The sequence below is a fragment of the Zonotrichia leucophrys genome, chromosome 3 (assembly GCF_028769735.1).
Source record: "Zonotrichia leucophrys gambelii isolate GWCS_2022_RI chromosome 3, RI_Zleu_2.0, whole genome shotgun sequence".
Classification (NCBI taxonomy): domain Eukaryota; kingdom Metazoa; phylum Chordata; class Aves; order Passeriformes; family Passerellidae; genus Zonotrichia; species Zonotrichia leucophrys.
In genome coordinates, this window is record NC_088172.1 from 62,442,957 (window position 1) to 62,467,033 (window position 24,077).

Consider the following 24,077-nt stretch of genomic DNA (forward strand, 5'->3'; position numbering starts at 1 on the left):
TACTCGACCCTTTCTTGTATTTTTACAAAGACACTTTCTTTCTGAGCACATTTTTTCCAACCTGTTTTGCACTCCTTACTTAAGGTAATTTCTCAAGTGCATGTTTCTTTAAATTTACCTCTCTTAACATGAAATGAGATGGTACCAGAGATGTACCAAAATCAAGATACAAGAAGTATCCTGCTTCATCTCTATCCACAAGACCTGTTGCAGGATTAAATTAGGCTGATTTGACATGATTTGTGCCTGGCAAATCAGCACTGGCTGTTCCTCTTCTCCTGGTTGTTTCCTAGGTGCTGATGATTAATTTGTTTAATTATTTGTTCTAGTGCATTTCCAGGAACCGAAATAGAGCTGACTGGCCGTGGCTGCCTCGCTCCTCGTTTCCCCTTTCTGCAGCCAGGCAGGCAGGGTGCTGCTCTGCAGGGAGCCCCACTGCCCCAGGCTGCTGCTGAGGGTTCATGGAGGGTCCCAGCCTGGGCTGACCCCTGTGTGGGTACTGCTGCAAAGCCATCAGGCCAGTGCTTTCCTCAGCCTTCCTCTGACCACCAGTCTATGGCCAGAATGGCTCCCTGCCTCCCTGACCTGTGCTAGTTACATTTCCTTTACGTCTTTCTTGATCTTATCCACCACAGTACATGCTGACCTTTGATGTCAGCCCTGAGCTGACTGCATGTATCTCAGTTTTTCTGTTTGCTTCCTCCTCCCCTGTGGGACCCCTGAAAACTGACTGACACTTGATCTTTCTCCACGTTTCTTAATTTTCAATTTTGCCTCAGCGTGACTTAGGTTTGTGCCATTGCAATTTGCTCCTGTAGACAATTCTGACATTCCCAAAAGTCTTGGTCCTTATTTCCTTGAGTGGTTGCTTACCAGTGTGCTGTGTTGCCTGAATATCTGTGGTGCTCAGCACAGCCTCTCAGTGAGGAAATGCAGAAACTCAGACTTTCAATGAAATTATGAGCTTCACCCACTTTCAACTGGACTTTCCCAAACTGCACAAGACTTCTTGTTTTTGGTAACCTCCTTATCTTTTAGCAAAAGTAAGCACAGTGAGCCAAATTCTGACCTCATTTACACCAGTAAAATCTGGACCTGTGCCAGCAAACTGCTGAAGTTGTTTTGGGCTTACAGTGATGAGAATGAAAGCAGCATCTGCCTCATTAATTCCCCCAATCCACAGAAAGTAAATGATTCCAAGAGGAAATAGCTCCACAGAAGGGAGCCCTGGAAAGAATTAAAGACTGACTTAATGGGATTAGGGGGGAAAAATGCTTAAACAAATTAAAATTGATCCTCTCTTCAAAACATTCAAGGTGCCAAAATAAATACAAACACTGTTTTGGGAAGGAAAAGGTTAAAAAGCTATAAAAACAAAATATCTCAGCCTCTTCTAATGATGTCCTGTAGCAGAGTGAGCATAACCCAGAAAGGGTTGCTGAATCAGCAATACCTACCTGCTGCTTGGTGTTTATGCATGGAACTCTAAGGATGGAGCTTCATTTCCCACTATATCCATGGGACTCATTCTGCATTTTCAGGTTTGATAAAATACCCGTGGAAACCAGATGGCATCACAAGTAGGGTTGGGTGAACAGGCCTGGCAAATGGAAACCCTTCTAAGATGCCTCACCAGCCTGACATCCAGACCCTAGAGCCATGCTCCAGCTGTTTCTTTGGCTTTCTGTTCTGCAGTTAATTACCATCTTTGCACATTCCTTCACCCATTCCTTGTGCATGGCACAAGGATCAGTGGACCAAAAATAAATATGCACAAAGAGCCTGCTCCTGATGTGTTGTTAGATATCCTAGATATCCTGCACACATTTGGCCTGCTTTTGTACAGTGATGTGGAAGGGGAAAATATCTTGAGCAACTGGCAAAAGCCAGAGTGATTCAGGCAGGCAGGTGGCCCCTCATGCTGGCTGGGAGAAGGGCAGGAAGGAGTGCAAGGCTCACAGTGCCTATTAGTGATAGCTGGAGGCAAGCAGGAGCTGTGACCCACACATGCAAACTGGTTTCTTCACCTGCCTCCAGCAAGCTGCTGTCCCCATTCACCCAGGCACCCTCATCCACCTGCCAGAAGAGCTGGGGGAAAATAATTAGAGAATGGTCAAAACTTCTGAGTGACATGGACATCTCCTTTTAGAGATGAGAGCACACCGCTGCCAAGGGCAGCCAAGTACACAGGACATGGACTGTCTACTCTGATGACTTTTGTGGGGGAACAGGGCTTTGTGCAGAGCCTTTACCCTGCAAGGTGAGCTTGGCTAAATGACAGCACGTGGAGGGAATATGTGAGAATGTACAAGGGCCACAAAGCACTCCCTGTGATGGGAGACTACAGAGTGATCTACTTCACATAACTCAGAAATTATAAGACAACTTGGTAACAGTGCTGCAGTGCTTCCATTTAGGAAAAATGTAGAATTTGCTAGAGGCAGAGGCAAAACAGATGCAGGGGAGAAAAAGATGGTCTAAATGTTATATGAGGGTAACAAACAAACAAACTCCTCCCCCCAAAAAAACCCAAAACCAAACCAAAAACAAAACAAAAAAATCTGACAAAAAAGGGCTTTTATAACGTCCTAGTATCCTAGTTAACTCTCCTGACCTTTCAGACTAGGTTACATTCTAACAGATGCATCTGCAAATCTGAAAGAAGTTGCAGGCCAGCCTCAGAAATGACTGGGGTGGTACCATGGATCTCTTATGCAATAGGTTACACTTGATGATCATAATGGTCTCTCCTGACCTTAAGCAATGAATCCCTGACATTCAGCTGTGCTCAAGTGTGCCACTTTATTGTGCAGCAGTTTTGGATCAGAAATAGCTATTACCAGTGAAGTAAACAGAAAAATTAGCAATGTCGTTGCTCCAGCACCCCTTGTGCTCCTTAATCTGTTGTTTCTTTATTTTACGCTGTCCTTAAATTTTTAGTGAGCTGCAGATCTATGTATTGGATATGCAGAAGCACATTACAGGGGTAATTATAAGGCAGCTGGAGGGTTTTGGCAGCTGGGAAGGGGATAACAAGCACTCTTGGCTCTTTGAGAGGCAGTGTGGGTTTGTGGGAGAGGGATTTTAGCTGAATGATAAGATTGTCAGCAGGGAAAGTCAAAGGGGCTGACAATAGTATTTGCATCGTTTTGGAGTTAACCACTTCCAGAAAAGAACATCAGTTTGCAGCAAAATAGAATCCATTGTTTGCCCTGCAGACTGGTAATCTCTTGAATCTTGCAGGAAAGGGCTTTTTTCAATGCAGCCTTAAACCCAAAGTACAGGGCATTTACAGAGGTTTAAGGCCAAATGCTTCTGGAAAGCCACTGTCACAACACAGGGCTCTCTGTGTGTGCTGTAGGAGTCTGCCCTGGTGCAGAAGAAGGGCCCACATCCACAGAAGGGCACAGCTGAGGGAGACCTTGCTTGCCTTGCTTCCCTTTGCCCCACTGAGTCTAGCTTGGGGGTTGGCTCCCCTCCAAGCACAGACACCACTACTCTGCTCCCTTGTTGCCTGTGAAGACTTCGGCCCTGCAGCTTGGGAAGGGTGGCCCACACTGGAACCTGGGTTCAGTGAGAGTACAACCAAAGCTGGAGCCAGGGAGGCAGGACCATAAGGTGTCTCTCACTAGCATTTCAGTTTGGATGAAAGAAACATCTCCTGGCCAGGCCACACAACTGGTTTGATGATTCATACCAGGAAGGAGGATTGCAGCATGCAAGCTGGGCTCCTCTTGGATGACACTGTGCTGGGAGAGGAGATGCAGGTGTGCACCTGAGGTGCTCCAACCTGTGGCTGCTCAGTCACAGGTAAAAGGGACTGACAGCACACCAGCACTGCTCTTGAGCTGCTTTACTTGCTAAGACTGATAGAGCCCTTACCTTCTGTGGCTGCGTCAATCAAAATACCTGAATGTCTCTTGTTTCCCAAGATCAAAAGTGGTTAAGTTAACTTATACTTCAGAAGGACCCATCAAAGGAACTGTCTTGGTTATGGAGTGATCATCAGGAAGGCCAGAGTGTCTAGCCTCTCTTCTGTGACTGACTGAGGATGTGAGGCTGGCTTTCTACTGAGAACCAACTTGTGCCTATCTCTCACGTTTTTCTGCTTAATATCCCTGCCCTGAACCAAGGCTGTGCTAATTTTTCACTAATGTCTGAGTAACAATGTATGGGAAATATATGAGAAAAGTCCTAGTCTTGGTTGTCAGCAGTCAGAATAACCTTTCACTGTCCCTGGTCAACATTGCCACAGAGGTGATTTCCTAGGTGAACCTTAACTTTCACATTAGTAGGACCAATAGCTCCATTTATTTTAGCAAAATTCTCTCTAAGATGATCTTTCATTTCCTTTGCCAAACTTAAAATTCCCCTTTGGTTTTATGAGTATAAACTGTTGTTTGAGTTGCTGAATGTTTTTGAAGACTGACCCTCCCAACCCATGCCAAGGATGAGCAAATTGAATCCTAACTTGTATGTCGTTTCTCCATCAGAGAACAAAGTGCTTTGGCAGTCTGGATCAAAGGCACAATGTAAATTCAGGATTACTGTTGTTATAGAGAAATGAGCTCCTGGAAAAATTGTGTTGACTTGTCTTTTGAGATTGCCTGCAATGTGCAGCCTTTGATGTCTAATGGCCTGGCGCTGTATCTCTCGTAGGTATAGCCTATAAACAGAAATTTATAATGAATAAGTCAATTATTTTTATTTTTAGGACCTAAGAACACACATTTATACACAAGACACTATGTACATACAGGGCCCAAAGGTGTTAGAAAGAGACTAATAGGTGAGGTGTTCTGTTTAATCCAGCAGGGACATCTTTTATCCACACTCTATCCCATTACAGATGGATGTTCAGTCAGCCAGATGTGGTGTTAGTTTGGATGGTACATCTTCAAATTTTGTATTGTTGTCAAATTGATGTGAACAAAAATTATATTCTGTATGAACTCCACAAAAGGGCTAGGGATTATAGCTGAGAAAGATTCAGGACTCCATGAAAGTTCTAGGGGAAACTTCCACACTTCCAGTACCTGAAGGGAGGCCACAAGAGAGCTGTAGAGGGACTTTTACAAGACCATGTGGTGATAGGACATGGGTAACTGCTTAATACTGAAAGAGGGCAAGGTTAGATTGGATATTAGGAAGGAATTCTTTACTGTGAGGGTGGTGAGGCACTGGAAAAAGCTGCACAGAGGAGCTGTGGATGCCTCATCCCTGGAAGTGTTCACAACCAGGTTGGATGGGGCTTTAAGCAACGTGGTCTAATTGAAGGGGTCCCTGCCCCTTGCAGGAGGTTTGGAACTAAAAGATCTTTAAGTTTCTTTCCAACCCAAACCATTCCGCAATTCTGTGAAATTCAGTTAGCACTTTACATTATTCTTCTATGCCACAGGAAATCTCGTGTGCTGGGAAATGCCCTAAGTTATATTCCTGATTCGTCCTACATCTGTAAAAGACTTGGGAGGAAAAAAATCATTTTAAAATGGGTTGTTGTTTGCAGTCACTCTTCTGTGCAAGGTCCCAGAAATGGTGCTTGTGCCCCTGCAGCAGCTGCAGCCCCTGGTTCATGGTAACCTGCCACCAAAAGCCATGCTGGGGCTGGCTGGCTGGGGCTCCCACAGGGACAGGGCCAAAAGAAACCTGCTTCACCTTCTTGCCTAGTCAGGCTCCCCACCCTGTGACTGTCACAGTGTGCTGTGCCCTCACGTTTCTCCCTGTCATTTTCTGAACCTCTGTGCTCCCCAAACAACTCCAACAGGGATGAGCATATTGCCATGGCAACCAAAATACAGGATTGTTCTCCTGACCATCCCCAGTCTGTCTGTGGGAGCATCTCTGGCACTGGTACAGGGAGTGGCCCTGGAGGGGAGCAGTGTGGGGCTGAGTTTCCCAGCAGGAAGCAGAATGTGCACCTCTCATTAGCTCTCCAGGGTGTACAACAGACCAGGGGATGGAGGGGAGGTTTCTTTCTCTTTTCCCATACGTGGGCCAGCGTGGCACAGGTGCTGCATGCAGGACACAAAGGCTGAGGCCAGCCTTGTCCCTGCCATCAGTACTGCAGCACTGGCGGAAAACAGCTCAAAGGAGAGAGCCAGCACCAGCACAGGGCTCCAGGAGAGAAGCACAGGTTCCTGCAGGGCAACTTTCTTAGCCCAGGCTGATGGGGTGGGTTGGGTCTCTCATCTCGCTTGATTGTTCGCAACATCAGAGACAGTGAGAGGGGCATCCTCCAGCACCTCTGGAAGCCTCTGCAGACCCTTCATCACCAAGGCTTTGCCAAGAGGTCAAAGTGCCTTTTAGTGCCCCCAAAGGACTAAAATCCAGGTTTGGGATATGGCTGGAGCAGCCCTACCCTCCCCCTGCAGGACCAGCTGCCACTGCATGTATGCACATCAGGAGAGAGGAAGTTAGTGGGGAAACATCGAGAAACTTCTGAAGGTGCTAATTAAACAACTTTAAGTTATAAACATTTTTAATTGGACTCATTTTTGGTGTCACATACTATCTCTTGATGAGACAAGAGCTAAAGCTAAAATTAAAGCTGTTTTAATCTCTCTTTCTCTGCTCCTCCTCTCTATCCTGGTTGTCTTTCTGGTTGCAAAGTAGAAAGAAATCACTGAGGCTTCTGGGCTTTGCTGAAGAATGCTATTTTTAAGGTGTTATATTTGATTTACTTTAAATCTAACCAAAAATTCCACCTTGGGACTAGACCTCCTTTATCAGCGTTATAGCTAACTTTCTGCTTTTGCATATAGATTTTTAAGGAGGAAAAAGAAATTGAGCTTGTAAGAGGTGCTAGCTCACCACCTTAATGATGACAGCACCATCCTTTGCTCAGGGATACTGCAGCATACCACTGTCTCCTTGTGATAAATGATACGTCATCATTTCTTTTTCTTTCTTTTTTCTTTTTCTTACTATTATAAAGTGTTTCTTAAATTACAGAAGTGGGTTTGTATTGAATTACAAGATCCAAACACCATCAGGTTTTCCTGTGTGCTCCTTTGTCACTGTCATGGGCTAACCAAAACTCTCTAGGCTTTAAGAGAGTGGGGACTGTGGTCCAGGCTGTGCAGGTCATAGCCTGTTTTGCCCTGGGAATAGCTGAAGACATCCCATTTCAGCCTGTCTCTAGTGAGCCCATTGCTGCTTCACATGTGAACTCTACTGTGCAAGACCAATTTTAAACCCAAGGTCTTGAAATTATTGACTCTCTGTGAGAGCCTTTCTCCAGGGGCTCTGGAGGACAGAGATGGACAGGGCTGAAGGTTTCACTATCAGTCTCACCTTTTCTCTCCTTGCCCTGCAAGTACTCCTGAACGTGGCACTCTGCTGACAGCAGCAATATTTTGGTGAATGTGCCTGTCCAGAGATGTCTGCTCATCTGCTGAGCAGCCACCAGCCAGGGATGGACAGCTCAAAGAGGATCCACACTGGAAGGGGGCCTGAGCAGCTGTAGCAGGTCAGAGGCTGTGCTCTCCATAGGGCAGCTCTCCCAAAACATAGGGCTGTGTTTTGGGAGAGGTGGGAGGAGCAGGCAGAGCTGTGCTCAGGCTTCAGCTTTGCAGCTGAGGTTTGCTGCTTTTACCTCCCCACTGATGGGGTCTGCACACTGAACTTCAGGGGATTTGTAACCTGCCCTGCCAAGAGGAGACAGATATTTCTGGAAGCAGCAAGACGTGGTCCTGGCAGCTTCCTCAATTCAGCACTGAGCCTGGGTCTTTCACAGCTTGCATAACCCCAATTTGCTGTGGGATTTTTGCTGAGGTGATATGGTGCCAAGGGCCGCACTCTAGAGGGTTTATTTCATTTCCAGGAGGCTGTCTGCCATTTCTATATTATCTCACATGGTCATGGAGCACTGCAGGTAATAGAAACCTTCAGTTTCCATTGATTATTCACAGCACAGTTTGCTTTGCTAGGCATCCTCATAGGCCACAGAGCCTGCAGCCTCCCAGCATGGATGAGGGCACACATTTCCTTGCCGCAGACAAGTTGGCTTGAACATTTCCTTGAAGTGTTCCAGCTCTGCAGATAATGAACACTTGGGTAACTTTCACTTGGGTTCACTCCTTACCAACTGCTCCTGCCAGCTCTGGGCCTCCTGGATTCCTCTGGCCCAGCTGCTGCCCCTGAGAGGGTCTGGTAGCCCGTTTATGCCAGGACCTAGCCTCCTTACATCCAGCCATGAACTCCATTTGCTAATCCTGATCTCTGCCCTGCAGGGAACTGATTTGGGTCCCTGACAGTCTGAGCTGGGACCTAGCAAGGCCAGCAAGGAAATATTGAAACTCAGATATCTCCATTTCACTTTAAATTTTGGGGGGAAATCCTGAAAACTTCTTTATGAAGATTGCATTTTTGCAGCAGCCTGTTTCCTCTTTCCCTCTCGTTCTTTGCTTTCCCCACCTCTTTGTCTGCTAAATAAAACAACCTACATTTTTGACCTGAATTACTTTATGTGTCCCTGAAGGCATATGCAGCTCCTTGGACTGCAGGAGGGTTTTCTTCTACAGTGCAGTCAGATACCATCATTAGAGATGACAGTCAAGCTGGATCCCCCCTCCCAGTCTGAACACTGTATTTTTATTTTGCAATACAAACAATAACTCACTGAATTTCTGTAGCACTGGCTGTTAGGGAGAAGATTGGGCTGCTACAAACAGGTAGGCATTAATCCTGTGGGCAAAATATCTCCCTGTTTCTGCAGGTGAGAACTGGAAAAGTAAAAAAATTGCCAGCATCACTTAGTAAGGGCCTGAATCTGCCTGCACCTGGATTCAGGTAAATCAGGAGTACTCCAGTGCTGTTAGCAGACAAACCAGCAGCACACCAAAACTAGAACCCCAGTCTGAAGATGGCTCCTCCAGCTCCTGCAGTGCTCCTTCCCCTCTGCCCTGCTGGTGCCTCTCTCTGGCAACCAAATTTCCCCGGGCTCCCCCGAGGGCATCCAAGGACCAGGAAGCTCAGATCAGCAGCAGGACAATGGGGTGGGGTGTCCTTCCTTTTCCCTCACCTCCCGGCTGCTGGAGCTGAGGGAACAGCTAAACCCCTGCAGGGAGCCTGTGGGTCAGGCCTCAGCAAAGCCCCGCACAAAGCACACGTTCTGAGTGGTGAGTTTTTTTAAAGGACAATGAAATTTCTCATTCTAGCTCATTTTAACACTCTGCCTCCAACATGCATGGCAGACTTGCTGAATTAAACCAGCCATGCTAATTTCTCTTGTTGCAGCAGCCCTGTGTAACACACAAAATGCTCTGCTTTAGAGGATGATATTATAAAGAAGGACACTGTAATTTAGTGGCTCATTTAATGTGAACCAGGAGAAATATGAGGCATGCCAATGCCGCACTGGGGCTCTATTTATATCCTTTTTGGTGTGCACTATGATTTATAATAAAGGATCATTTTTATATAGTATTAGCATGGTAATGGAGCCTACTGGGTTACCATGTCTGAAGTTAGAAAATATTGTATTAGAAGAAGCTCTGCAAACGCCGTGTAAGAATAGCCCTTTCTACAATATTAAATCACAATTCCAGGCTTTTTAAAATAAATATTAATGCACTCTATTTACCTAGGAATCCAGGCTTTTATCAGTGCAGCAGGAGGATCTACCTCTCTGAGCTCAAAAGATTTGTGCAGCCTCACAAGGTTCATTTTGTGGCTCCCAGCCCCACTGCCCAGCACCCTGTGGCACCCTCTGGCACTGGGAGCATCCTCCTCTGCCAGGAGCCCAGGAGGGGAGCAAAAGGCAGGGAAAGCAGAAAAGCCATGTTCTTCTGGGGAGCTGGTATCACAGCTTATGACAAGTATTTCCTTCCTCTGTTCCCCCGTGCATGAAGCCCTGTGGCCCCCCCCAAGTGTCCCCCGCTGCCTTGGGGATGTTGGTGGGGAGGAGGAAGGACCAGGATTTTCCCCCTTAGAGGTTTTCTGGAGGCCACACAGTAAGTAAGTAGTGGAGCCAGGATGAGAGCAGAGCCACTCCTGGCACCTCGCCCTCTGCATGATTCAGAGCTCGTTTCAGAAGCAAGCGGACTGCGTAAAATTTCATTTGTCCATCTAGAAAGCAACGTGTTCTGCTTCCCATTCAAAGCTTGGGAACCTCTTGATGATTCAGAGCACATACAGGAATGCACCTCTACACTGATTTTTAGTGCCAGGTACCACAGTGTGTGCCAGTGATTAGTTCTGCCAGGCAAGTGGGCAAAGGAACAAAATTTAAGGGGGCAACTATCAGCTGGGGGATGTCAGAGAGAAGGAGAGCTCACACAGGCAGAGCACTGCCTTTGCAAACATCACTTCCACTGGAGCTGAAGTGCAAGGTGGGAAGATGTGAAAGGTTTTCTTTAAAGCATGGAGATTGCCGGTGCTGCTCAACCCTTGAGGAAAGATGCTCAGCCCTTCCTCTCATCCCTGCTGGGCAGGGAGGAGCTGCAGGAGGCTGCAGTGCCCCTGCTGCCCAGCCCCAGTGCCAGAGTGCCTCTGACCACCTGCACAGCTGAGGCTTGCCTTTTGGGGTGGCAGTATGATTCTTCCAAATGCTGGTGGGGCTGATGGCTGCACTGGCCATCCTGGACCAACCTGCAGGAAGGGCAGCCATGAGGAAACCACCTTTGGTGCCATTCATAACACTGCATGCAACTGGCAGGCTGTGCAGGCACGTGCTCCCAGCCCATGCTCCCTCCAGGTTCAGGACAAGATGGATGTCACCCTGCAGCCCCCAGGACACGATGTCGTGCTGGAGGGAAGTCCCCCTGCTCCCCATCCTCCCAGCTCTGTGGGGACACAGCCACTGTTGCCAGCCAGGAAGGTGACACGCAGGAGCAGACAAAGCCAGAGCTGACTCTGCTTCCTGCTGAGCCAACCTCAGGGAAATTACCCAGCCACTTTGAATAAAAGTGAATTAAGCAGCCTGGCAGTAACTCAGGCCATATTTTATTAACTTGGCCAGAACCAAGTAACATTAATCCACCACCCTGAAATTTCTTTTTTTACAGCCATGCTCTAATATATGAAAATGTGCTGGCACAATTTTCTGTAGGTTACTACCCTCCAATTAGCAACACTCACACAGTGGGAGGGTTATCCCTTTGATGGGGACTGAGATGCAGTGTGGAGCCCCACACAGCCCACCCGAGCACCAAGGAAACAAGTGATGGTTTCCCCTGGTGCTTGCTCTGCCACCCTGGGAAAAGCCCTAGCGGCTCATCATGTTTTAAGTGAGGGATGCAGGTGCCTGAGGAGCTTTGGTGGTGATTGGGAAACAGCAGGCACTGGCTTTAGCCCACAGTACTGAACTGCTCTGCAGAGGTGCCTCCCTCCTCTTCTCCCTTGCCCGTGTAGGAAAACAGTTTTTCTTGGCTCAGCAATTGCTATGGCTCAGTTCTGCAAAACTGGGGGTGCATTTGCTCAGACTGCTGGGTATGATGCCTCAACGCCCACCGTTTTTTTTTGATAAGATGCACCTCAGGAAAAACATCAGGCATCTAAGGAGAGGCAGAAATCACCTCCTGCCCAGGTTTCCCCCTCTGGGCCACCCACAATATTTGGTGGAGTTCAGGCCAGGGCTGCAGAGCAGGCCTCCACTTGCCAGTGGCCAAGAGCTCCTGCCACTGCCCCCACAGGAGCTGCCAGGGGGTCAGCACTCCTGGGGAGGTCTTCAGTGGGCTGGAAACCCACCAGGATCCCAGGGAGTTTATCTCTGTGTTTTACAGATGCTGCCTTTAAGCTTAGCACTGGCAAGGGGGTCACCTTTGGTACAAATTAACATCTCCCCCAGTTTCTGCATTCTTGTGCCCTGTGTAAGTCTATCAAGAAATAAAATTGCCCTGCCTTCCTTATTTATTAGCAATAACAATCCTAATAATACTTCACACATCAGTAGGAGCTTCCATCTGAGGAAATGAATGCACTTTACAGACATTAATGATTCAAGCTGCTTAGCCCATCTCTGTGATAGGGAGGAAAACCATCCTTTCCTTTTACAAATGGGAAGCTGAAGCAAGCTGTAGCTAACTGACTTATTGCCATGCAGGAAGACAGCAGTGAGGCAGGGTGAGAGTCCAGTCTCCTTCATTACTGCCTGTGACTGTGCCTGGCTGTCTTTTTCTGCATTTCAGCCAACCTCTTCCCCATGCCCACAATGCTGCGGTGGTGCCGTCCGAGGAATGGCTGCAGGCTCTTGGGGGCCAGACCCAACCGGCTCACAGTTCTGTTTTGGGGGCTGTTTGCCTTCCCAGTGCTTGCTTGCTCGAGGTGGGCTGGTCCTTGAGTGGCTGCAGCTGCTCAGGACTGCTCGGACCAGGTTTGCTCAGCAGTTCCTACATTTTGGGGATGCTCTCTTAGTGCAGCGATGTCCTTCACTCTGTGAATGTCCTCAGGGCAGGTGGGTAGCCTGTCCAGGGGTTTGCAGAGGATGGCCCACTGGGAATGGGTTGGGCATTGCATCCCACCTGGGCAGTGTTATCTGGCCTTTCCCTGCAGACACGCTGCGACCACACCGGCGGCTGGGCTGGCTGCAAACACGGCCACCATTGCCCAGCGACTGCCCCAGTGCCTGAAGGGTGGGTGTGGGGAGAAGAGATGATTATAAATAGTAGATGAACTCCAGCTCACTGGGCAGTGAACTTTTTTGTATATAGCCTCTTTGTAAAATGAAACTAGCCCATGCCTCTCAGGGTGGAAAAAGAAAGCGAGTGGGGACCACACCTCTTCTATTATGTGTGTGGATCTGCCCATCAGGGTCTGGCAGCCCTTGCATGTTATATGAAATGCTTGCTATAAACGTTGGACTGCTGGGTGGCTGGTTGTTAACTGTTTAGAGCACTACTTGAAATAACACCATTTGGCCTGAACCGGAGGCTGAAATGGGATTTTCCGCCTTAAGACGCCACCAGATCTGGGTTGTCTGCTTCCCTCTGCTATGCAGAGCTTATAAATAACCCCCTTCTCATCCTCAGAACAGCTTCTTCTCTCTTTTTTTTTTTTTTTTTAACACACGAGAAGGAGGAAAAAAAAAAAGGCAGGCAGGCAGGCAATAGTGAAAGTGCCACCATGTTGTTCTATTTTAAACCCTGTTTGCCTGCAGTTTCGGATGCAGCAGGGGAGGAGACCACTGGGTCAGCCCACCGCCGGCCGCTGCGGTGTGCGTGTGCCTGTGTGAACTTATTGTTTTATCCTCACGTCACCTTGCAGCCCGTGCCGCCCTCCCTCCCTCCCCCCGTCCCCGAAATCCTTGGTTAATAAGTTTGCTTGCTTTTTGTACCCACACATGTGGCGCATCTGGAGCAAGGCGTGCCTCCTCTTTCTTGCTGGGTTTTTTATCTCCCTCTCTATCTATACGTGCGCGATATTTCTTTTTTTATTTTTTTTTTCCTACTTTACTTGCGACTGCCATGGCAACTGTTACATGTTTGGCAAAAAGCTTACGGAGAAGAAAAGGGGCTCAGCGCTCAGCTGGCAGATGTCCAGTGTAATCATGCTGCAGCGCCGAAATGAGGCCTTTGGCCGGCTGCCGAGCTGGGGAGAACAAAGATGTCAGTTCCCCGTGTTGGCGGCGGCGCTTGTTTGGCACCCTTATATGGTTTCCCAGAACTCCTCGCCTTGGCGGCTTTCCATTCCCTTTAGGGCAGCAAACAGGATTAGCACACACAGACTTGTTTTTCTCTTTTCTCCTCCAACTGTTCCAATGACATCATCCCTGCTGCATTCAGCTGCCAGCAGGGTGACTTTGGGGGTGGATTTTTTTTTTTCCCTGTTAAAAAAAACACCACCGCGCACACACCAGCAAGCACGATGATTTAGGTAATGCTTGCACACCTTTCTTGTTAAATTAAAGCCCCCAATGTGCAGAAATCTCAGGCTAACCAAGCCAGATGCACTGCATTTTTTTCCTCTTTTCTTTTTTTTTTTTTTGGTCTCATAATTGAATTCCTGCAAGATAAAAATCTCCTTTTCCTCAGTAGGCTGTAATCAGTGCTCGAAGAGCTGTGGTTTCCAACTGCCCTCGTCATGTGCTTCCTTATGAAATTCCACAGAGAAAGCTTCTTGGCTTGGGTGCCAATTTAAAGGGCCCTGGATTGGGATGCAGCCCCTGCTGGTCCCCCAAAATTGCACGTCTGCGACCACCCAGCCTGGGGTGCAGGGGTGCAAGGGGGCCCATGGGGCTGCTGTGGGGTAGCACAGGAGGCAAGCCCTGCCTGCAAAAGAAGGACTTTGCTCGGGAGAGTTTTTAGTTGCTGCTAGCCACGGGGAGTGGGGACAAAGGTGTACAGGCGAAACCACTGGGCTTTCTGCCTTTTGGACATCTTCTGTCCTGGGCATTTTCTTCTTTCCCCCTGGTCTCTTTGCCAGTCAAACAACAGAGTCATGTCCCATTCCCAAGGGAGCCCCAAGGGATGTGCCGGCATCTCCCCCCAGCAGGCGGTGGGCAGCAGCCTTGGCGGGGAGGCCGAGGCCAGCTGGGGCAGCAGGGCTGCCTCCCCACTCCCGCACCTCCTTCCCTCCCGGCAGCGCTCCTGTTTTCCTTGGCGCAGGCCACAGGATGTGATGCTTGTTTCCTCCTGTTGATGCAGACGCAGGGAAGGGGCCCAAAGGGGATGGTGGGCTTTGCATGAAGTGTTGCTCAGTGATGGAAAAGCTCCCCAGCTCAAGGCTTGCCACAGACCACTGGATGTTAGTCAGCATGGGAAGAGCTGGTTGGTGCAGTTCCTCATTGGGTCGTTCAGTTTTTCCACTGCAGAGGTGGACAGACAGACAGATGGACAGACAAATGTAGACGGCAGAGCGGGGTTGCTAGGAAAGCTTTATGTAAGCGGCTCTTGGCCTGCAGCTGACAGTGCAGCAAGTGTTCAGCTCCCAGAGCTCCACATCAAACCTGGCAGCACATCAAAACCTCTGTTTCATAACCCACTAGAAATAGGATTTTCTAGCAGCGCCAAGAGGACTCGCCTTGTTGTGCAGGGACCTGGGATTTTACCAGTTGTTAATGGTTAACTAGTCAATGGCCTAAAAAATTCTGTAGTGCCCTTCCCCATGGTGAAGTACATGATCTTACCAGGCGCTGCTGCCATGCCACTCTGGTCTACCTGTTAATAACATAACTCTGGAATTAATTAGCAATTAGCAGCACCCAAATAATTACAGAATCAGCTGGCAGGAGAGAGGCCATGATGCCGTGAGTGACTTTCCCAGGATGGGCACTGCCCTCCACTGGGTGCGTAGGCCTGGCCGTGGAGGGACCAAGCCTGGCCGTGGAGGGACCAAGGCTGGAGCAGGGGCTTCCCCAGGGAAGAACAGATTTCCCGAGGCAGAGATTTCATGGGGAGCAGAAGGCACCAAGAAACAAAACTGATGTACCTCAATCCTGACACCCTAACCCCCGTGCAGTGGTGACCCTCACCTGCCCACTCCAGATGAAGAGGCTGGGCTGTATCTGGTGGGCTCCTCTGGCTCTCTTCTCTGAGGGAGCAAGGCAAGAGCTGGCCATGTGCAGGACAAAGCTCCTGGAGTGCTTTGCAGAGCAGGGCTGGGGCTTTGGCTGTGGGGAAGGGGCTTGCTGCAATGCTGGAGGGCAGAGAAACCGGAGCGCTGCTCAGATTCCCTGCCTGCTTGCAAAAAATCTCAAGAGCTGCTCGCCTCCTCTGCTCCCGGGCACTAAAGAAGATGGTTGTGTGCTCCCACCCAGGCCTCTCCCCACCCTGGCTCCATGCTGAGATGTGCTGATGGCACAGGAAAGGCACTTACATTTTTTCAGACATTGAAAAAGCCCTGAGTGCATTAGATACATAGATTCATGGAGATGGAAAACACTCAAGTATTCATCTTATTCACTACTCTCTTCTTGCTGATGAAGAGTTATCCCCTCTTGGACATGATCCAGTATTTTGTCCAGCCTTATTTCCAGTGATTCAAGTGATGGGGCTTCCTTTGGGAGACTTCGTCACTGCCTAATGCACTTTGCTGTTAGGAAGTGCATCTTGCCCTGCATTTGGTTTCAGCAGCTTGTCTCTAGGCTTGCTTCCCAATGTGCCAGCTGCTTGTGGGCTCCTGATTCCTCTAGGCAAGCTAGATGTCTTGGATTCACTTCTCTATCTCTGTAGGTCAGTCTTAATCCTTTAATAATTTACTGCTTTCCTCTTCTTGCTGCCATCTGCCCCACACTGGCCTGGTTCTGCCATAGATGGGCAAAGTGTCTCTGGGTGGCGAAAGCCTCCCTGGTGCTGGGCTGAGGCTCCGTGGGCTGCAATGGCAGTGGCTGCCTGACAGCTATGTGCTTCTCCAGCCCTGGGCCAGGGAGGGTGAGCTCAGTGGCTGGCACAGGAAAACACAGCTGGAGGGATACTCTATTTAACACCAACTACTAATGGCCTGAAGGGGTTGTTCTGGCCAAGTAGGACTGCTGAGGCATAGAAACACCCTGGCTACAGGGAGCCTTTTCCCTGGCCATGGTCCCTGCATAGGAGCAGGAGAGAGGTTTGGGTGAAGGAACTTCTCAGTGCAACTCCCAAAGGGCAAGCAGCAGGTCAGTTTGAGCAGGACGTTCTCGATCCTGTCCCCCCAAGGAGCATCACCAGCACACAGGATGCCTTATACCCAGCTGAGTGCCTGAGCTGGATGCAGCAAAAACTTCCTGTGTAGTCAAAATAGCTGGATTGGCCCAAGTTATATCCCTGAGGGTACCTCATGTAAAGCAGTCTCTTTTCCTCCAGCACATTCACAGAACTGGTGTGAGCACCCCTTGTCTTTCGTGGAAGTTATGCTCTGCAGCTGATTCTCTGATTGTCCTCCTCTGTTTGGCGGCTCAGGGATGTCCCTGTTCCTCACCCACCACCTTGAACTGACCCCAGAGAAATACATTTTTGTGGTCATATTCCAGTCCCTTTTTGTCCTCTCACCCATTTCCCTTCTTTTGTGTCCCTGTACTTGCAGCTCCTTGGTAGGGAGCCAAAAGGGCCATGAGCGCCTCCGCCCTGTGCTCCCAACCCAGCAGGAGCCAGTCCCGGTCCTGGCTCCCCACCGGCTCCTTGGTCCCTCGCACACTGCACCCCCTGTGCCTCAGGCATTCACTGTCACAGGGCTCAGCACAGCTTGGCCTGGGTCAGATGCCTGCATTCCTCCTCGCCCTGGGACCCAGCGCTCTTCCTCTCTTTTTGTTTCCTTTTGTTTATGGTACTCAATCCAGCTCTCAGGCCATGCGCAAATGCTCTGCTCTTGGCCAAGTTGAATTCCTTTCAAGGAAGATTGCACAAGAGTTCAGGGCTGGTGCTCGGAGCCAGGCCTGCTGGGCTGGATGTTTTGTTCTCTCGGCCCCGGTCCTGCTGGAGGACCTGCTGGCATGGTCCCCCGCCAAAGCGGAGTCAGCAGGATGCTTCACCGGCTGCCTGCCTGGGAGGAGCCAGAGCAGCAGTCCTGTGAGGTCAGGGACAGGCTTTGCAAATTCAGTTAAATAAAATAAAATAAAATAAAATAAAATAAAATAAAATAAAATAAAATAAAATAAAATAAAATAAAATAAAATAAAATAAAAATAAAATAAAATAAAATAAAATAAAATAAAATAAAATAAAATAAGTTTGTTTGGGACACTTTGCTCTTTGTTAAAACCATGCAGATTGATGGTAAACCCAGCTTCCTTCAGGTATAAATCTTCTTGTTGCAGTGTCACACTGGGGCTGGGCAGTAAAAGCTGTACTGGCAGTGGTAGAGGAGCCAGGCTCTGAGTGGTGAGGAAGGGTTTGACAAGCTGAAATAGCTCCCTCCAAGCCAAAGGGGGTGGGGTGGCAGGGGGTGAGATGGTGACAGCTGTGGTTGTGTCCAGGATCCCAAACCTCTTGCCCTTGGCTCAGGGCTGGGGTTCACAGTCTGGCTGGCCTTTGGTGAGGGAAGGCACTTACTACCCCTTGACTCTCAAGCTTGTGATGGGAAATCCTTGCTCCAAAGGTTTAAAAAAGCTGCAGGCGAGTAGTAAAAAAAACCATCTTTTTTTTAATGGTTCCTAACTTTTTTTGAAGCTGGGTTTGTTATGTTTGGTTGTATGGTCTGTCTTTGTTGACCTTGTCAACAAAGATATCAGCAAAGAGATGATATGGGAATACTTGGAAAAATCAAACCTATCTGCACGAGCAGGCTGCAGTAGGGTGGACCCTGTGAGAGTTAGCTGACCTGCTGAGCCTCTGTCAATTATTTTTGAAAAATCACGGGGAACGTGAAGCTTGAGGGCACAGGAGGTTCCTCAGCAGCTTGTGCTGAGATGTTGAAGTGTCTCGGGACACCCATTGCCATCACAACTAAGAAATTTTGTTTACTTTCCTGACACAGGACCTCCCCGCTTTGAAGGAATTTGGAGTGACTTAAAATCCCTTGGCAAATCTCTGTCTTTCTCAGAGGTGGGATTCATCTCAGCTGACTGTAGAAGTGTGAAAGTCACACAATGATCCAAGCTAATCATCCTTTCTCTTCTCTCACAGCATAAGGAGCACCAGGCATCTCACACACATATATATATGTATATGTATGTTCAGTGGGGCAAATCTCTTGCTGGAAGTGCCCACCTCCTCTGTGGAGCATAACGGGGGCCTGGGAGTTTTGGTTATCCATAGCTGTCCACTTTAGAGAAGAGGAGCACTAAATGGTATGTCCTGCCCTGGAGAACAGGCTGATTTTTGGTCCTTTAGAGCTGCAGAGGAGATGCTCGGTGACTTAGGGTGGCGATGCAATGACACAATTCTTTCTCTGGCTCCTAGCTTCTAGCACAGCTTCTTGGCTGTTGGCAATCTCATCAAAACCCTGATGAATGCAAAGATGCAGCTCCTGAATAATCCTCACTTCCATCAGTTTCATTTGAGAACATGGCAATATTCTTCCCATACTTTACAGTTTAATGTAATGCTGATAAATGATATGACAACGATAAATTTTCATTTTATTTAAAGCTGTTTATCATCCATATCTGTTATGGAAAGTCATCAATTATGCAAAAAGCATGAATGTTTAAAAAGCCCCTAAAGTGTCTCTATTTATGGATTGTATGTTGTGTATTCTTTACTTCTTGCTTGTGCACACACTGGAGAGGCTCCTCCATTAAGTATCACTTTTGCACAAAGAACCTGAAAAATGGAACTTGACAGGGGAATCTTAGACAAGCTGGAGGCCTGTAGCAAAATGTGACAGAGCCATAAAAATTCCACATTCTTGGGAAAATCCCTCAGTGCTTGAAGCTGGGTCTGAATCAGAGGAGCAGTGAACTAGATGGATGCAGTGTATCCGGGGTCAAAAAGCCGTGCTCCGTGGCTTGCCTGAAGTCACCTTCCACAGCTTTGCCAGGGTCTCTCAGTGAAGGGGAAATAAATAGGTCCTTCATAAGCTCTCATTAGCAGAGTCCACGCTGTTCACAGCCCAGTGATTTTTCCAGTCTGTGGTCCTTCCTAAAATCCGCAGGAACTGAATCCCAACGACTGGCATGTGTGTGGACCTTGCTGCAGAGACTTGTGGCATGCAAAGGTGTGTTCCTGCTCTGGAGTGAGGGAGCAAGATGGATGAAATGGATGAAATGGCTGAGATGTCATAAGTCAGGCAATACTGCTCATCTCTGAGTTTGCACAGCAGCCTCTTTGCCATGGAGGGCCAGATTCTGCTGGCAGGCAGTGACTTTGGAACCACCTTGCATTAAGACCAGTGTGACTGGCAGCTTGTTTTGGCATGTGCATTAAGTCATGGGAATGGGGAGCTTTTACAGCAAGGAACACAGGTCAGGGAGTGAATATCAAACAGAGACACTGTAAAGGAGTTGAAGATGTTGGCATGTTGAATCTCTTCTTTCTTTCCTTTCAAGATGCTGGTGGGACAAAAAGAGTTAAAGTAAGGAAATTAGATCACAAAACCAAATTAACTAAACAGCACTGCCCTGGCCCGATGCTGATCTCGCACATGGTGTGCCAGCAAAGCCCGAGAAGCTCAGCACACATCTGGGTGTTTCTGGGGCAGCTCTGTCCATTCAGGCCTGCCAGGGTGTTGGAGGGGGCCTGCAGCTGCCAGAGCACTCAGCAGCGTGCGACAGGAAAGGGAGAGCTTTCTCACACGTCCCACACAAGAGCCTGATTGTGGGGAATGCTGCTGGGTGACCTCCCTGTGCCACCGGTGCTGGGCTGCTGGTTCCTCTGGCACAGGCACCCACCAGGAAACTTTCTGCTCTTGCATTACAATGCCTGCAGCCTTGTAAGTGTCCTGTATCTGCTGAAGACTCAGGTACTTAAACATCTCCCTGAAGTAATTAGTTGTGTTTTTGAATTACTTACAACCTATGTAGTGCTGTAGGGGATGTGTCAAAGGAGGGAGCATAAAGCCTGTGGAGTGGGAAGTACGGTGGCATCTGCTATTTTTAAACATGCCACACAAGGTCACCTCCACAGAATGCCCACAACCAGCACCAGTGTCTGCCACCTGCCTGCCCTTCATGGCACTTGGTGGTCTTTGCCATGAAGTCTTTAATTTTCTTTCTTTCTTCCTTCCCCCTTGTTGCCACCAAGAGATACCCTTTACCCTGCAATGCACCCTTAAGCCAAGTAAGCAATAACACAAGAGAGGACTTGCAGCCACTGTGCCTTTTAGCAGTGCATGAAAGGCCTGGGATCAAAGGCTGGCTACATCCAGCGCTAGAAGGGTTGCAGTGACACATTAGTAGGACTTTTTTTTTTTCCTTCCAGTTCAAACAGCCACACAAATTTTCCATTTTCAGCTTCTATTTTTTCCCTAGGTTCATGGGATGAAGATGAATGCCCTCTGAATCTTGGCTTCTTCTGTGTAAGACCGTGCCTCTCACTGCTTTTGTCCTGATCCAACCTGGCTGTCACAAAGCTCACTGTGGCTCTTTTACCCAGTGCTCTGATTGTTGGGCTGGTCCAGAACTGCTCTGCCAGAGAGGGACCTTTTGCTACACAGTCATGAGCAAATCAGTTTCTCTTGTACCATACAGAGAAATATTATTGTGGTTTTGTAGCTTTCTCCTGTACATGGGGATGAAGGGAGGGAGGTTCCCTTGGGCAACTCCCCATGGCATTCAGCATCTCAGTACCTATCTGTGCATGTCAGCATCTCTGTTTTCCACCTCCTCTGCTGAACACACTCTCCAGCACATCCTGAGATCATGCTTGTCTTTCCATAACTGCATCCAATTGGTGCCCAAAATAATTAACTACCAGCATGTCCCTTTCCCCTTCAGCCAGTTCCAGATGAGCTCCCAGTTCACAGCATCAGTTCTCGCTGTTAATCCATGAACTATAACCTTTACAGTGGGTACTGTTCATCGTAATTAGATTGCTATTACAAGATGTTATTTCCTGCAGTTAAACAAGACTTGCCTTACTTAAGCAGCCAGCCCCAGGTGAGGTTTAGCTGTAACCTTAGCGTTAAAGCTCTGTGTTTGCTCGCCGTTCTCTCAGAGCCTCCAGTCCACCACACCACAACCTGTACTTATCTTGACATGACACCTTAGCGATCATACGTAGCTCGCTGGCAGTGAGACCCAGACTTGTCCTGCAGGATGTCAGCCCTCTTCCAAGGACCCACTCTTTTCATGAAGGGAAGAATAAAACCAGGACAGCTCCAAGTCAGGTCACCCTGATGGCACTGTTAAGCACAGTAGCTGCTCTGGTGCGAGCTGGGGTGGAAAACAAAGGCACAGTAGACCAAAGAAGGTCATTAACAACAATTTGATCTGATTACACATCTGAACCCAGGACTCTTTGTTTGATGATTTTTCTTTTGTGCTGAGAAGGAAAACGACCTTACCCATAATAGAGTGGTGCTGGGTTCTGAAAGGTGTCGCCTCTCACATAAAGCAGCAGTAACGCTTCCTAAATCCACCTGTATCTTGGTTGAGTGTTCATTTGCCCTTGCTCTCACCACTGCCATTCTCTGTGGTTAAAAAATGTTGGTATGCAGGAAAAGTTTCCTCTGACAGTGAGAAGTCTGCACCACCCCCCTGCCTGAGCCCAGTGGCTGCTTTGATGCCACAAGAGCATGACAGTAAGAGAAATGCCTGGGGAAGTGAATCAATAGCGGCAGGCTGGCCAGCTGCAGGGTGAGGATGGGGTAAATTGCTGGAAGAAACTTTCCCAGCCACCGGAGGAGTTGGGAGAACAATGCGGAGAAGAGGATGTGAGGCACTTCCCGCCTCTGGCCAGCCCTGTGCCAAGGAGTGCCGCAGCCTCCAGTGCTATCTTTGTCCCCCTGTCATCCTCTGGAGGCGGCTGTTGCTGTTGGCTGTGGGTTTCTACACTCGTTGTTTCTTTCAGCTCTCCCTCAGAGATCTAACTGTCACTGCAAAACAAGGGGACTGTTTTTCGCAACCTTTCTGGCTGACATCCACTCACCCTGCCCAAAGCAGCTCACCAGGCCAGACTGGGAGTGTGCTGGGTCCCCTCTAAGACCTGGCTGGTAGACCAGTGCCAATTCTTTTTTCTTTTTCCCACCTTATTTTCCATCCTCCTATTCCTGAGAGATGGAGATCGTGGATTTCTTGTTTGTTCTGCTTTTGCATCACATTTGTGTATTACCAACCACTTGATTCTCCCTGTCTATTTCCTGCAGAGCTGCTTCTCTCCACAATATTCAAGTGCCTTTTGCAAGTGAAAAAAAAAAAACAAACCAAAACCAAAAAACAACCAAATAACCCAGCCCTGTGATTTTCCTCCCTGCTACCAGGAAACAGGTTTGTTTGTTTTTTAATGAATGCAAAAGAATGCAGATAGCGGTGAGGAAAAGCTTGGGCAAGGAGTTCAGCACTTCTTTATTTAGGCTCCCCCATGTATATCAGCTGAGCCCAGCAGGAGACAAAGCCAGAGCTGGATGTTATTTCAGGAGAAGCCAGGTCTTTCATGCTTGAGACAGAGTACTGTCCCTGGAGGGAAATGCTGGGCTCCTGTTGTGCCTGGGTGTTTTGAGCAGAAAAAGGTCAAGGAATTTCAGCAATGCTGCTTTTCTTCTCTGTCTTCCTGGCTCATTGTAGCAGGTATCCCCAGGGCTGCCCACTGCCACTGTGACAAGTTTGAGGGGCTTCACATCTGCAGCTCTGCCTGGCCTGGTATTTCTCAGTGCTCTGGTGCCAGACATTTTTGGCTGCACATGACTGGAGAGAGAACAGGCAGATCCGTGGCACGATGTGAGGGATGGACGGTTCACGGAGGTGCTGGGGACTCTGCCACTTGTGCCACGTGGGCAGGGCAGCCAGCCTGGGTGGCACAGGCTGAGCACTAAAAGCAGGTTCATTCCAGCTGAGTGCTTGCTGGAAACAATGGACTGGAATCCAGCCACACTGATGTCCACAACAAAAAGAAAAAAATCCCAAAGTCATATGGCAGATAAAGCACATAATTTCTCTTGACTTACTGCTTGCCACTCCATGTTATTTTGTTTTAGGTGTTTCTACCTTACTACAAGTCAAATTTCAGTCTTGAATCATCACTTTAGCATGAAAAGTAGAAATGCAGTACTTAGAGCAAGATGCTTAGACTTCTAATTTAATTCAAACAGCACATATATTGCATATTTATAGCATATATATAGCAGATTTTGGCCATGGCTCTTTGCTAAATTCAGCACAGATTCAGGCTTGGTCAGACTGAAACGACATTTTTCAGTGCATAAAATATTAATTGCACTTTCTTTACCTGGCTCTACTCATGATATGGTGTGAATCACATCTTCAGGATACCTCAGTAGTTAAAGGCACATTTGTTCTTTGGTACCAAGCAGCTCTAAGACAGGTCATGTCTAGTTCCAATCCTGATATTCCTTTTCCTGTGAAGAGCATATTTCTTCCTTAGTCATACAGGATTTTTGCCTCTTTCAAAGTATGTCTTTTGTAGCAGATTTTTATGCTGATTTTTATGCAAGAATGTATTGCTAGGTTGTTTTCTACTGATGCAGAGAAATCTTTCATGCAATTTGCATCCCATTAACAGCTTCATAAGAGGCGATCCTGATCCTAATGGCTCTGCACAATAAGCCAATAAAGCCAAATACGGAAGGGATTATGGAGTGTATTGCTGTTATACCCACAGAATGGTTCA